Source organism: Panthera pardus, unplaced genomic scaffold (assembly GCF_024362965.1).
Source record: "Panthera pardus isolate Hobbes unplaced genomic scaffold, ASM2436296v1 HiC_scaffold_12, whole genome shotgun sequence".
Classification (NCBI taxonomy): domain Eukaryota; kingdom Metazoa; phylum Chordata; class Mammalia; order Carnivora; family Felidae; genus Panthera; species Panthera pardus.
In genome coordinates this window covers 60,674,577-60,690,583 of record NW_026526677.1, presented here as the reverse complement: position 1 = coordinate 60,690,583, position 16,007 = coordinate 60,674,577, and the positions used below count along the sequence as shown (strand labels likewise).

The 16,007-nt window shown below is 37.7% G+C and overlaps 1 protein-coding gene across 4 annotated transcripts in view; it reads left to right on the top strand.

Annotated features, from left to right (window-relative positions):
- PAK1 (p21 (RAC1) activated kinase 1) overlaps window positions 1-16,007 on the top strand; it is a 154,683-nt gene that overhangs the window by 87,607 nt on the left and 51,069 nt on the right. The window lies entirely within an intron of this gene.

Below are 16,007 nucleotides of genomic sequence, written 5' to 3'. Positions count from 1 at the left end.
AGCCAACCAGGTGCTCCAAGAAATGTTTTTTTCTCAAGCTAGTTTCATTTGGAATGTCTTTCTGATTCTTGATTGCCTCTTATTTATTCGTATGCCCCCATCTCACATAGATTTGGAGATTAAATATCGTTAAGAAGGGTAGGTAATAGCTGAGAAAAGGAAGCAGGACCCAGCATGAGTTTGCTAAGGATAAGTCATACTAGGTGGGCTCATTTTCTTTTTACTGATAAAACTTCTAGAAGAATAATCAGGATTTTAATAGTGTATCTCATAAAGTCACTGAGATCCTATGGACAAGATCATGAAATAGAGGTTTGGGTATGGCTATTGATATGAGGTAAAATTCTCAGTCATGCTTGCAAATCCTTTTCTTGTGGGGTGTTGACAAAATTGGCTTTCTGTTTATAAATAGTTATCATAGCTTCTGATTTAGATGGACCTGGTTCAAATCCTGTATTCATCACTTACCAGCTCTCTGACCTTAGGTATGTGAGTCACCTCCTTTGACTTTTAGTTTCCTATCTGCAGGAAACATTGGGATTTTCATATCTCTAAAATTGGGATAATATTTCACAGAGTTGTTGTGTGAAGATTACAGCAAATTTCCTAATTAAGTACCTTCCACACAGAAGGTACTCAAAAATTAGTACCCTTTCTCTTTACTCCTTTATTGAAGCTGGGAGGCATTAGACTATATGATAAAATCAGAATTGGGATTCTGAAGCAGTAGGCCAAATATAACAAGCACAATGTGAATTGCAGAAAATATCTTACGTTGCAGAAAAATATAACTGCATAACTATAGATCAGTATAAGATGGTAGATGATAGTATTATTAACCAAATAGGGAACACGGGAAGAGGAACAAGTCAGGAGGTTTGTAGTTGGAGAGCAGGAAAGATGATGACTTTAAACACATCGCATTTGAGGTGAAAAGATAATTTTAGGCACTTTGCATCTGAGATGTCTTGACATAGAGATGTCTAATAGGCAGTGATATTACGTATAGGAAATGATTCTTGAATAACTGAAATGAGAACTATTGAGGATTATTATTGAGTATTTGGGGCTTGTGTCTTTGTGTGTGTTTACCCTTTCCTCTATTCCACCTTCATTGTGAGCCCTTTGGGGGCCTAGATAGAAGAGATAGGGGTAAGTTGCCTAGCTTTCATTTTCTGGCTAATTTATTTATGTAGTAGTGGTTAACTTCCTAGGATACAGGGGCTATGATCTAGGTGGTATTACCCTGCCCTAGAATCTTCTCCCACATATATAGTCACTTTGTATCCCTCAATTTAGGTGGATGCTTATTTTTAACATTGTGCTTTAACAACCATAGTTCTTTTTTTTTTTTTTCCAGTGGCTGAAAACTTTATTTTTTTATTTAAATTTTAGTTAACATACAGTGCAATATTGAGTTCAGGAGTAGAATTCAGTGATTTATCATTTACATACAGTACCCACTGCTCTTCACAACTAGCAACCTCCTTAGTATCCACCACCCATCTAGCCCACCTCCCCACCTCTCTCCATCAACCCTCAGTTTGTTCTCTGTCATTAAGAGTTTCTTGTGGTTTGTTTCCCTTTCTTCTCTCCCTGCCCTGTCTTCTCATATTCTCATCTGTTTTGTTTCTTAAATTCCACATATGAATGAAATCATATGGTATTTGTCTTTATTTGATTGACTTATTTTGCTTAGCATAATATATTCTGGCTCCACCCACGTCATTGCAAATGGCAAGATTTCATTCTTTTTGATGGCCAAGTAATATTCCACAATGTATATATACCACATCTTCTTTATCAATTCATCAGTCAGTGGACATTTGAACTCTCTCCATAGTTTGGCTATTGTGGATAATGCTGCTGTAAACATCAGGGTGCATGTATCCCTTGGAATCTTTGTATCGTTTGGGTAAGTATCTAAGAGTGGAATTGCTGGCTAATGGGGTAGTTCTATTTTTAATTTTTTGAGGAACCTCCATACTATTCTCCAGAGTGGCTGCATCAGTTTGCATTCCCACCAACAGTCCAGGAGGGTTCCCTTTTCTCCACATCCTCGCCAACACCTGTTGTTTCCTGTGTCATTAATTTTAGCCATTCTGACAGGTGTGAGGTGGTATCTCATTGTGGTTTTGATTTGTATTTGCCTGATGATGAGTGATATTGAGCATCTTTTCATGTGTCTGTTACCCGTCTGGATGTCTTCTTTGGAAAAGTGTCTAATCATGTCTTCTGCCTATTTCTTAACTGGCTTATTTGTCTTTTGGGTTCAACAATAATTCTTGAACTCTATAAATAAGTAGGTCTTTGGCCCAAGTTTCTACATATAGTAGAAAGGACTTTTAAAATTAAAGTTGGAATTGTTCTTGCTGACTAACTAAGATTCCTGCCTCATAGATACCATCAAAATTAAATTTTTTTGTGTTTCAAAGGACACCACCAGGAAAGTTAAAAGATAACTCACAGAATGGTAGAAAATTTTCTTAAATCATATTTCTGATGAGGGACTTGTATCATACATATATGGAGAGCTATTACAACTTAACAATAAAAAGACAACTCAATTAAAAAATGGGTAAAGGATCCAAATAGACATTTCTCCCAAGAAGATATACAAATGGCCAATAAGCACATGAAAAGATGCTCAAAATCATTAGTCATCAGGGAAATGCAAATCAAAACCACAATGAGATGTCATTTCACACCCACTAGGATGACTATAGAATAACAAGTGCTGACAAGGATGTGGAGAAATTGGAACCCTCATACACTGCTGGTGGGAGTGTAAAATGGTACAGCCACTTAGAACAGTCTGGCAGTTTCTCAAAAGATTAATCATAGAATTACCATATGACCTAGAAATGGAAACATGTTCACACAATACTTACATATGAATGTTTATAGCAGCATTATGCATAATAGCTAAGAAGTAGAAACAACCCAAATATCCATCAACTGATGAATGGATAAATAAAATGTGGCATATCCTAACAAAGAAATATTACTTGGTAATAAAAAGAAATGGAGTTCTGATCCATGCTACAACATGGGGGAACTTTGAAAACATTATGCTAGTGAAAGAAGCCAGTCACAAAGGACCATATATTACATGATTCCATTTATATGAAATGTCCAGGCAAGTCCATAGGCAAAAAACAGATGAATGGTTGCCTGGTGCTGTGGGAGGAGGCGGATGGGATCAGAGGGTGATGGCTAAGAGGTATGGAGTTTCTTTTTGGGGTGATGAAAATGTTCTAAAATTGATTGTGAGAATGGTTCCCTAGCTCCGTTAATATACAAAAAGCCACTGAATTTTACACTATATGGATGAATTGTATGGTTTTAAAACCTTTTTTTTTTTTTTAAAGAAGATTCTTGCCTAAAACAGCAGGTACAAGTATAACCCTCAGACATCATTGAGAACGAAAGGGATGATCTTATGTACTGAATGGGGAGATGGGGTTCTGAATATCTGGGTTGTGGTCTTAGTTCTGTTATAAATTGGCTGTCTTTTTTTGGGTCAGTTATTTCTCTGTAGACTTCAGTGCCTTTATCTAAAAAACTAGAGTCAAACCAGTAGACATATAAAGTCTCTTACAGTTTTGAAATCCTGTAATTCTATAAATAAGATTATAAAGATGAAATTGGATTGGGCTGTATATGTAGGTGGAAAGAAAGTAGGCCATTGTAAAGTACTTTAATTAACGATAAAGCTGTAGACCCAGAGGTTTTGCTTGGACACTCTTGCTGAGTGATCCTTGGTCAAATCTGTCTGAAAATAAATCTCATAGCTCAAGATCAAAGCTGTATCTTTATAAATTCAAAGCATAGATGTAGAAAGCATAGAGTTATAAGTAGCTCTTGTGAAATAATCTAGTAACCTCTCTTTCATCCCCTAGTTACAGATTTTCTATGCATGCCCTGAGCCCAGAGATTTCACCCCTTTAAAGAACACCTACCTAGATGGCTATAATTAATGCATACATCAAAATGAAATAAGTGCTTCTTTCCCCTTTTGTTTGGATCCTTTGTTCAGTTTAATTCTGTGCTTGTTGATATTATCTTTCAAACAACAAGCATTTTTGCCCTTCGCCCTGTGCCTCATTTAGTCCTGGCAGGATACAAACCAGTGTTGGCAGTCTTTGAAGTGGTATGCCCTTACTAAAGTATTTGGTCTAGAAATGGTCTAGAACTGGACTTAGAGAACCCAGATTGAGTCCTATCTCTGACATTTATTCTGTGATTTCTTTTCCTTTTACCAGTTGATTTTAATCTCAGTATCCTCATCTGTAAAGTGGGAATAATCATAATTCCCTATCATGAATAGGCTTTTGTCATTTGACATAGTAGACATAAAGTAGTAGACATTTTCTAAACTGTAAAACATTACAAATATGAGGGGTTTTGCTTGTTTGTCTTAATGGGAAATTCATTTCTTGTTTTAATCTGATGCCCACAAGTCATTTTCAGTTGAGGAGGCTGAGGTTTAGAGAAAATTAAATTGCTCAAGATCTCACAACTGGAAAGTGGTCGAGATGAGTGTGGAACTAAATCTTCCTAAAGTATCTGTTACAGCATAACCTACTCTCTCTGTTAGTTGTTCTCAACCCAGATTACTCATCTGACTCACCCATGGTGCTTTTAAAAAATAATAGGTGTCTAGGTCCTACCCGGACTTTTGGAGCCAAAATTACCAGAGTGGTAGTTTTAGGTCTCTAAAGAGATTTGGGAAACGAGAAAGAAGAGTCTTTGTGGCCTGCAGTAGTGGTTGAGATTTGAGCTGGCAATGGTTAGAATGCTTGTGGGCATTACCTAATGCTGACCTCCAGCACGGCTTCAGTGTGTGCCTGGGGAAATGCATAAATAATTGGAAGAAGCTGTAATTGAAGGCCTGTAATAGGTGGCGCTGGGTTGCAGAATTCTATGTGGGAAAGCCTGGTACCTGTGGTTGGGGTCTGGAGCCTTTGGCTTATTCTAAGAAGTCCCGCAGCATTTAGTTTGGAATCTTTTTCTGGCTGAATTTTCACAACCAAAGTGGAATTCTCCAGGCTTGGGAAGAGTTGAGCAAAGTTAATTTTAAAACTGGACTACGTCAGTGTTTATCTCTCCCAAGTTTGGAGTGTTTTACTGCCTTGAGCTCAGATTAACTCCGCTGAACCAATGAGAGGTACTTCTTAAAAATAAATCTTTTTAAAAAATAAATAAGGCCAGTAATTTGTGCTGAAACCCGGATGGCTATACTGCACCATAGGATTTGGCAGTGTCAGCCTCATTTCCCATGCTATTTGAAAACCAAATGGACTACAGATAGGGTTAAATCAGGATGGGTGAGGTTGCAAGTTTCTTTTTCTACTTTGTTTCTTCAAGCTGGTCATCTCTAGTTACATGACATCAGGATGATTCTTTCTTTTTTCTTCTCAGCCACAGTTTGTCTGTCTTAATGAGTAGGTTGGGAACTCTTACTCTGCAACTCTCTCACATTGATGATAACTCATGTTTGTAAAGCTCTTTAGCTTATAAAGCATATACATTTTCTTTACCTTAGTTGATCCTGAAATTAATAATAATAATAATAATAATAATAATAATAAAATAGTAGTAGTAATAACAAATAGTAATAACACAATAGTAATAACCATAAAATGGTAACAACAATAACCCAGCTCCTATCTATTGAATGCCTATTAATTTCCATACAGTATTTTAGGAGCTTTGATGTTTGTAAAATATACCAGCCCTTTTAGGTAGATAAATATTTCCATTTTGTAGTCCGTAAACTCAGGTTCACAGTGATTAAGTAACTTTCCCAAGGTGATCTAGTTAGGGGGTGGCTGAGTTGGGATTGAAGCTGATTCCACTGTAAAGCACTGATACTCTTATGCTTAGCAGGTCAACAACTTGCCCAGGGGCACATGCTGCATAGTTGTAGTGCATGGAGTCTGAATTTGAATCATTGTCTCTTGACTTCTGGACCATACCCTTTCATTCTTCTAAGTCTTTGGACACCGTATAGTGTTTGAGGGCTCCCATCCTAGAGATATTCATACAAGCGCCTTTAGTAGAACTGATTTGGTTGTTTCTTTTGCTTTAAAACAACTTTGCATTGAATGACATTCATTCTATCACTTACTGGCATATTCATTTAGTCTGCAATATGGGGAAGGCACAGTGCATACAAAAGAAACCATGTTGGAGTTTAAGCACTTGAAGTTGTCGCCATTGCCCATCCCTGACTTTGAGACTTTTGGTAACTCGCTTTACCTTTCTTAGCCTCAGTTCTTTTACCTATAGTATTGGTACACAATAATATTTATCTCATAGAATTGTTGTAAGGATTATGAGACTAAAGATGTGAAAAATGTTATGCAAAGTAAGCCTTGTTAAGACTTGGTAAAATTTTGGTGGCTATTATTGCTTGCAGTCATAGTTTTCTTTTGGAATCTGTGATTAACACTTCAGAGTTGTTACGATATTTACAAAATAGCAGCTCTTGACAGGGTTCCTCTAAGGTAGAATTAAAAAATGGTTTTGGGGTAAGCTACCTTTCTCTGTCCACATATAGGCCTGTATTTCCTGTTGGTTGAGATAGGGCTAATGGGAAGGCCAGATTAAGCTATTTTGGGCATTGAGGCTAAGCAGACCCAAGAACAGGTTTCCCAAGAAGTTCTCAAGAGTTCTCTGTAATATCTGTCAGAAGCAGGAGTCTAAGCTCTGGATATGGGCTTGGATCTCTGGAACAAATAATATATTTGAAACTGAGGCCAAAAAGGTAAGCCTCTTAAAACTACAAATCTTAGATACTCTTCATTCTTTCTTATTCTAATTCTCTCTCTTTTCCCTTTTTTTCCCTTTCTTCCCTTCTTCCTCTGTGTTCTCTGATTCACTTACATAGTTTTTGTCCACAGGGTTGGAAGCACTGATGTACATATGATACTAGGAGTTTAGCTTGGCAACCAGTTATATGTTCAAGATTTTCTAAGGAATTAATAGTATAAAGTATTCTGTTTGGGGTTTGGTTCCTCCTGCAGTGTTCTCACTTACTTGTTGTATGGCCTTGGACAACTTCCTGAACTTCTCTAGGCTTTCCTGTCTTTAAAATGAAAAAGTTGGAGGTGCCTGGGTGGCTCAGTCGGTTAGCATCTGACTCTTGATTTTGGCTCAGGTCATGATCTCATGGTTTATGAGATTACACCCTGTGTCGGGCTCTGTACTGACGGCGTGGAGCCTGCTTGGAATTCTCTCTCTCCCTCTCTGCCCTTCCCCTCCATCAAAAATAAATAAATAAACTTTAAAAAAATAAAATGAAAAAAAATTGGACTAAATGCTCTCTAAGTTCGTATGTGGCTCATGAACCATGGTTTCTTATAGGTCCCCTCATTGCACTTTCACCTTTATTTGTAAAATGCACGTTTCAGAAGTGTACAGTTTAGTGTTGCATTGACCACATCTATGTGGCCACTAACCTGTCCAACAAAAAAGGATATAACCAGCCCCCTAGAAGCTCCGCTCGTTTTCTCTTGCAGGCACTAACATCTCTCTCTTTCCCAAAGGTAAACCCATTAATGAGTTGCTATACATAGAATCATACAATGTATATTCTTTTCTTTGTCTTCATTTGATTAACACTGTTTATAAGATTTATCTGCAATTTTACATACAGTTTAGCTCATATCCATTGCTATATAATATTCTCTTATAGGATTATTTTCCATTGTACTGTCGATGAACATCAGGTTGGTGTCAGTGGTAGACTCTTATGGGTAATGTTTTCTGATCACACTTGTGCATATTTTTATAGATGTATTCACACTTTTTTGTTGGGCACATATACATAGTGAAAATGCTGGATCATGCAGATACTTATGCTAAACTTTGGTTGATAATTAAAAAATTCAAAGTTCAAACACATGGCTGTTCAGTTTATATTCCCACCAGTCATGCATAAGAGTTGCACTTCACTTTTTGTCACCACTTAGTTTTGTCAGTCTTTAATGAGGTTGAGCAGCTTTTCATGTTAATTGGCCATTTGGATATTCTTTTTTGTGAAGTGCTTATTCAAGTGTTTTGCCCATTTAAGAAAAAAAACTTTTTATTGATTTTCAGGAGTTCTTATCTAGATATAAGCCTTTTGCCAGTTGAATATATAGCAAATATCTTCATTTATGCATTTAATGGTATCTTTGATATATATATGACATGGTGTCTTTGATAGAATTAAATATAGCTAAATGTATTATTTCCTTTTTGTTTTCTGTTCTATTTTTGGAATCTTTACCTACTATAAGTTATGAAGATTTTTCTATTTGAATTTTTTCTGTGTTCATATACACAATCCTATTATCTGTGAATTGTGATAATTTTGTTTCTTCCTTTTTAATCCTTCTTCTTTTCTTTCCTAGTTGCACTGACTAATACCTTCAGTATTGTGATAAATAGCAGTGACACCCTTAATCTTATTTGTAATCTCAGAGGAAAACTGTCAACATTTTACCATTAAGTTTGATGTTGGTGCTAGTGTTTTTGGTAATTAGCTTTTATTAGATTAAATGGATTCCCTTATAATCCTAGTTTGCTATGAATGTTTAATCACAATTGGATATAAAATTTTAGCAAATACATTTTCTCCTTTATTTTGTTATTATGGTATATTGCATTTACTTTTTTTAAAATACTGAGATATAATTCATATACCATACGGTTCAGTGGTTTTTAGTATAGTCACAAGATTGTACAACATCACAATGCTCTAATTCCAGTACATTTTCCACCACCCTAAAAAGAAACCCTGTACTTCGCCATATTTCCTTCTTCCCCTTGGCAACCGCTAATCTACTTTCTGTCTATGGATTTGACTTCTCTGGACATTTTATGTAAATAGAATCATACAATATGTGGCCGTTTGTGACTTGCTTCTTTCACTTGGCATGATGTTTTTAGGTTCATCCATGTTGTAGCATGGGTCAGGACTTCATTTCTTTTTACAGCTTAATAATATTTTGTTGTATGGATATACCATTTATGTGTTTATCAGTTGAGGGACATTTTGGTTTCTATGTTTTGATTATTTTAAATAATGTTGCTATGAACATTCACTTACAAGTCGTTGTGCAGATAAAGGTTTTCATCAGATTCCTCTAGACTCATACTTACTAGTCATCATAGAAAAATGTGCTAGCAGCAGCAGCAGCAGTTGTCCCAGGCAGCCTGACGTTTGTGGCCTTGGGATCTGGGACTACCAGTATCCTGAGTTTGCTTTATTTCCTCCATTGTATCATCCCTCAGTCCCATGCTTGGAGTACATCTCTAATAAGAGCTTATTAAATTTGGTTGACTTGCTGGGCAGATAGAAAGCTGGGGCAAAGTTCACTGTTTTCTGGCCCTTTGTTTATTCTGTCTCCTTCTGGAATGCCCTTTTCCATTTCTGCCTGACCAACTCCTGTTATTCTTCATGATTTCTTTCAGGTATTATCTTCTCCAGAAAGGTGATTTTTACCTACCTTTATCTATACCTGAACATGGATCATTGACCTATTTTGCAGATTGAAGACTTGATCTAAGAAGAAGAAAGTGACTTTTCTAGGGTCATAAAGTGAATTAATGGCAAAGATAATACTGGATCCATCCTCCACTGACTCCTAGTCCAGGACAGATTTCTTTTAACTTCCTGACCTCAGTGTTCTCAGCTCTGAGATGGGGATAATCTATGCTGTCTGGTTCTTGGAGTTGTTGTAAGGAGCCAGTGAGGCAGTGACTGTGAAAAGGCTTTGTGAAGGGCTATACACATGTGAGTGTGATTGTTACTTCCAGTAAGGCATTCAGTGAGTGCCAGGTAGCTCTGTGACTAGGTGGCTTCTCCAGTTCTGTCCTGCTTTCCTGCCTCAGGTGTCCTGTTTCCTGCTGATGCTCTCCAGCCAGTGACTACTCAGCCTAAATAGCATGGCACGCAGGATAAATTCTGCCCATTAGGGTTCTTTTCCCCCCTGCACTTCCCTCCTCTCCCACTTCAGCCAAGCCCTTCTTTTCTTATACTTGTTCTGGTCTGTGTTAAACTGCTATTTCAGTAAGTAGTTGCTTCCAGTCAAATCAGTCAGTAAGGATCAGAGGCTATCACAAAGGGTAAAAGACTTGATCGGGTGAACTGAGTCTTACCACCATATGCTCTGTGATACAGTGAGTCAGTTTACTTCTTAGGGCCTCTTACTTCAGGAAGTAGAATAACAGACTCTAAGGTTACTTCTTAATGTTTTGGGGGTGTTCTTGAATTAACCTATTCTGTGTTGGGTCCTCAATGGAAGATTTGGAAGTATAACGATCATAATTAGAAGCCATGATTATGGTCCTCAGGAAGCTTACATTTTAAGTAAAGGGGTAAGTCTTTAAAATAGCAAGGAATCATACAAGACAGGAAATGACTAAATGCATGGTGGTGTGGCAGACTCAGTGTCTTGGGAATTCACAGAGGGAGGAAAAGTCAGGAAGAAGTAAGTGGGACTTGGACCAGTCTTTAAAAGATGACTGAGAATTTGACAGGGAGATTGGGAGGAAGAGCATTCCAAAGTAAGGAGAAGAAAAAGAGCAAAAACTTGGAGGTGGGAATATGAGAGGTATATGCAAAGGTTATGGGACAAAAAGTGACCAGTGGAAGCCAACTTCAGCATTACCCTGTATGTTCATGTGTTAAATGATTTCATTTCCTTGGGGCTCTTTTCTATAGATTACTCATCCTCTAAGCCCCTCTCTTTTTTGTGTCTCCATTACTGGAGTTTCTTTTGAATTTGACATTCTATGCCTATAATGGCATGTTATATAGTATATTAATAACATAAATTAGAAATAATATGTAAAAATATAAGGTATAGAAGTATAAAATACAAATCCAAATAAAACATAAAAGGGGCGCCTGGGTGGCTCACTCTGTTAAGCGTCCGACTTTGGCTCAGGTCATGATCTCACAGCTCGTAAGTTCGAGCCCCTCATCAGGCTCTGTGCTGACAGCTCAGAGCCTGGAGCCTGCTTTGGATTCTGTGTCTACCTCTCTCTCTGCCCCTAACCCACTTGCATTCTGTCTCTGTCTCTCTCAAAAATAAACATTAAAAAAAACCAAAAACATAAAAGTTGTTTTTCCCTACCATCTTTTAAATGACTAGATCAGGGGAAATTTAGGAACAATAAGCAGTTCCAAAGCCCTGCAACATGTCCTATGCATTCTAGCTATGAGTAAGACAGATGGACTTATGTCATAAATGACTGCTTTATTTGGGCCCTGCTAAACCCTTGGCCTTTCCTTTCTAAAAACAGCTGCTTCTTGAAGGGAAATTGCCAAGTGCTGAATTGCTTAAACTCTAGCAATTGGCATGTAGGCAAATAGTTCTTATTAAGACACTGAGGAAAGGAACTTTGGAATCAGACTTGGGTTCAAATCCCAGCTCTTACTAACTGTGTGATCTTGAGCAAATTATTTAATGGTTTTTTTTGTTTGTTTGTTTTTTGTTTTTTGTTTCTTCATCTGTAAAATGACAGTCATAATAATCTATCTCATAGGATTATAAGAATTCAGGAAAAGAATGTGTTAAGTTATGATATCTTACACATGGTAAGTTCTTATTTAATATTATTTCTTTTCCTTTTATACCAAAGTATATTTTCTTGACTCAACTTGAAATTCTTTAGGGAAGGTGAAATAATAGAATGTAAAGGGCCTTGGCTTTGAAGCCACACCTTTTGAATTGCAGTCACTTCAATAACTGTAGGCAAGTCTGTGCTTCAGTTACTTAATCTATAAGTAAAATTAATTGCCTCTCAGGATTGTGGTAATTATATGAGATGATGTGAATGGAGTACCTATTAAAAACTGTAGGATGCCATGTCAAGAGGAATCCAGCTACAGAGTCTTGAGAGTATTCATCCCTTTGTTTTCATAGACTCATGAAATGTAGGAGCTAGAAGGGTCCTTAACAATCATCTCATCCATTCTCTCCATTGTTCATATGGGAAAGCTGAGAATCTGGACTGTATGGTGTGTAGAGGCAAAACTGGCCTGAACTCTAGAACCTTCTTGTTCCTCCCACCACATTTTTCATCAGGATTTTCATTTCATCTGGGTTACCCAGTTATCCTGGGTCTGTGGAGACATTAGGACTTCAGAATTTCTTTGGGCCAGTGTACTGAGCTCCCACAGAGCAGGGTTTTCAAACAGGACTGATGATGGCTGGGTAACAAGGATTGTGAAAGTCAGGTCAGATCTTGTAAAAACGAAACATTTATTCCTGTTCTGGAAAGAATTTGCCTGTTTTAGGCAGATTTCCTTAGACTCCTTGCCAAGTTGAGTTAGGTATGTGGTTATTTGTTACTTTCTTCACTCGCTGTCTGTACACCTGTTTTGTGCCAGGCGTGTGCTAGCCATTGAGGATCCATAATGAATTGGACATGGCCCCTGCACTTGGGACTCAGTGTGGTTTTTCCCAAGAGAAACCCTTAAAATAGGCAATTACTATAATGGTGCTGTGGGAACAGAGCAAAGGGTGAAGGACTGCCCAACCTAGAGATCAGGGAGGACTTCAGAGAAAAGATGACCTTTAAGTTGAGACCTGAAAAGGATAAATAAAAGGCTGAGGTAGCAAGGGAAGGGAAAAGGAAAGGCGGGATTCATAGGCAAAGGGAGTAGCTTGAGAAAATGTGAAGAGGTATAAAAGAACCCATTATGTTTGGTGATGTAACTGATTCAGTGTAGTTGGTGTAGAGTGTGTGAAACATAAGTAGCAGGAGGTTAAAAGAGGAGGGTACAAGTTTATAGAGTGGAGCTTCTGAAACTTTTTTTTTAATAGCATAGTTTTAAGTTCACAGAAAAATTGAGTGGAAGGTATCCAGATTTACTGTATACCTCCTGTTCTCACATATGTACAACCTTTCCCACAATTAGCATCTTGTACCAGGGTGGTGCATTTGTTTCAATTGATGCACTGACATCAACATATCATGTTCACCTTAGGTCTGTATTTTATGTTAGGGTTCATTCTTGGTGTTGTACACTCAATGGGTTTGGACAAATGAATAATGACATATATCCACCATGATAGTATTGTACAGAGTAGTTTCACGGCCCTAAAATTCCTCTGTGCTCTACTAATTTATCGCTTCTTCCCTCCTAACCCCTGGCAACCACTGATTCTTATGCTGTTTCCATAGTTTTGCCTTTTCTAGAATGTCATATAATTGGAATAATACAGTTCATAGTCTTTTCAGGTTGATTTGTTTTCCTAGTAATATGTATTTAAGGTTCCTCATTGTCTTTTCATGGCTTAATAGCTCATTTCTTTTTAGTGCTAAATAATATTCCATTTCCTGGAGGAACCACAGTTTATTTATCCACTCACCTACTGAAAGATATCGTGGTTGCTTCTAAGTTTTGGCAGTTATGAATAAAGCTGCTATAAATATCCATGTGCAAGTTTTTATGTGAACATAAGTTTTCAGCTCATTTGGGTGAATAGCAAGGAGTGCAATTGCTGGATTGTATGGTAAGAGTGTGTTTAATTTTGTAAGAAACTGCCAACCTGTCTTCCAAAGTGACTTACCATTTTGCATTCCTGCCAGCAAGGAATAAACACTCTTTTTTAAAAAAAATTGTTTAATGTTTATTTATTTTTGAGAGAGAGAGAGAGAGAGAGAGAGAGAGACAGAGTGTAAGCAGGGAAAGGGTGGAGAGAGAGGGAGACACAGAATGTAAAGAAAGCTCCAGGCTCCAAGCTGTCAGCACAGAGCCTGACATGGGGCTCAAACATGAACCGTGAGGTCATGACCTGAGCTGAAGTTGGACGCTTAACTGACTGAGCCACCCAGATTCCCCAAGGAATAAACATTCTTGTTGTTTCATAGCCTTGTTGGCATTTGATATTTTCAAGGTGTGTAGTGGTATTTCATTGTCATTTTAATTTGCAATTCCCTAATGACACATGATGTTGCACATCTTTCCCACCTGTATATCTTTTTTGGTAGTTACTTGTTCAGGTCTTTTGCCCATTTTATTAATCAGGTTGTTTGTCTTATTGTTGAGTTTTAAGAGTTCTTCATATATTTTGGATAACAATCCTTTGTCAGATAAGTCTTTTACAAATATTTTCTTTTATCTGTGGCTTGTCTTCTCATTCTCTTGATTCTCAAACTTTTATATGCACATGAATCATTTCTGATCTCATTAAAATTCAGATTCTGATTCAGTAGGTCTGGGTTGGAGCTTGAGATCCTACATTCCCAGTAGTCTCCCAAGTTGTGCTGATGCTGCTTAGAATATCAAGGCTATAGATCACCTTGGCTGCTGTCTGCATTGGAGGGGACCAGAATGCAGGTGACAGGTGACTTTTAGAATGATCCAGGCCATAGATAACAATGCCTGAAAGAGGGTGGTAACAATGAAAATGGAGGAGAGTGGATAAATTTGATTTCTGTATAGCAGAGGAAATCATTAGTAACCTGGGGACTGAATGTAAGAGAGATGGGGAGAAAGAGGAGAGATCACATAATCATGAGCAGCGGTAGTCTATAAGAGGCAGAGTGACAGAATAGGAGGGCCTTGTGGCTGGGAGTCTGAAGACCCCAGTTCTGGGTGCAGGTCTGCTTCTAACTTGTGACCTTGTGCAGGTTATTTAACCTCTTGGAAACTCTGTTTCTTCTTCTCTCAATAGGCACCTTAACCACTGCCCTGCTCATCACACAGTTGTTTTGAGGCTCTGGTGAAATAATATACGTGAGCACTAGAGCATGATACAAATGGAGGTGATTATTGTAATTATTATGAAATGTAAATCTGTTATAAAGTGCTATAAGGTATACTGGTACTTTCTTTGCCCAGGAATGTTCAGTCTGGTAGTGAGGTTCAGACAAGTCAACCTGGAAAGGTAATAGAACAAGTGGATCATATATATGCATGCAGCTCTCTTGAGCATTGGGGCCTTAACTGTGGATTTGGCCACCTGTTTTCGTCCACAGCCTATACTTTAAAAAATTATTTGTATTGTAGTGTAGTTGACACACATTACATTAGTTTCAGGTGTACAACATAGTGATTCAAGTTTACACATTATGCTACGTTCACAAGTGTAGGTACCATCTGTCACCATATGGTGCTATTATAGTACCATTGATTATATTCCTTATGCAGTGCCTTTTATTCCCGTGACTTATTCGTTCCATAGCTGGAAGCCTTATCTCCTACTCCCCCACACTCATGTTGCCCATCCCCGACCACCCTCCCCTCTGGCAACTATCAGTTTGTTCTCTGTATTTATAGCTCTAATTCTGCTTTTTGTTTGTTGATTCATTTTTTTTTAAAGATTCCACATATGAGTGAAAATCATATGATATTTGTCTTTCTCAGTCTGCTTATTTCACTTAGCATAATATCTCCTGTTCCATCCATGTTGTTGCAAGTGGCACTATCATCCCTTTTTTATAGCTGCATAATATTCCTGTGTGTGTGTGCGTATATAAACACACACACCCACAGCTTCTTTATCCATTTATCTATCAATGGACACTTAGGTTGCTTAGATACATAAGGGGTGCGTGTATCTATTCAAATTAGTGTTTCTGTTTTCTTTGAGTAAATGCCCAGTAGTTCAATTACTAGATCATATGGTAGTTCTATTTTTAACTTTTTGAGGAACCCCATACTGTTTTCCACATTGCTGTACCAATTTACATTCCCACCAACAGTGCACAAGGTTTCCTTTCCCTCTACATCCCCACCAATACTTGTTATTTCTTGTCTTTTTGATTTTAGCCACTCTGTCAGGTGTCACATGATATCTCATTGTGGTTTTGATTTGCATTTCCCTGATGATGAGTGATGTTGAGCATCTTTTCATGTTTCTTGGCCATCTGTATCTTCTTTGGAAAAAGGACTATTTGTGTCCTCTGCCCATTTTTAAATCAGATTGGTGTGTGTGTGTGTTTGTGTGTGTGTGTGTGTGTGTGTGTGTGTGTGTGTGTAGTTATATAAGTACTTT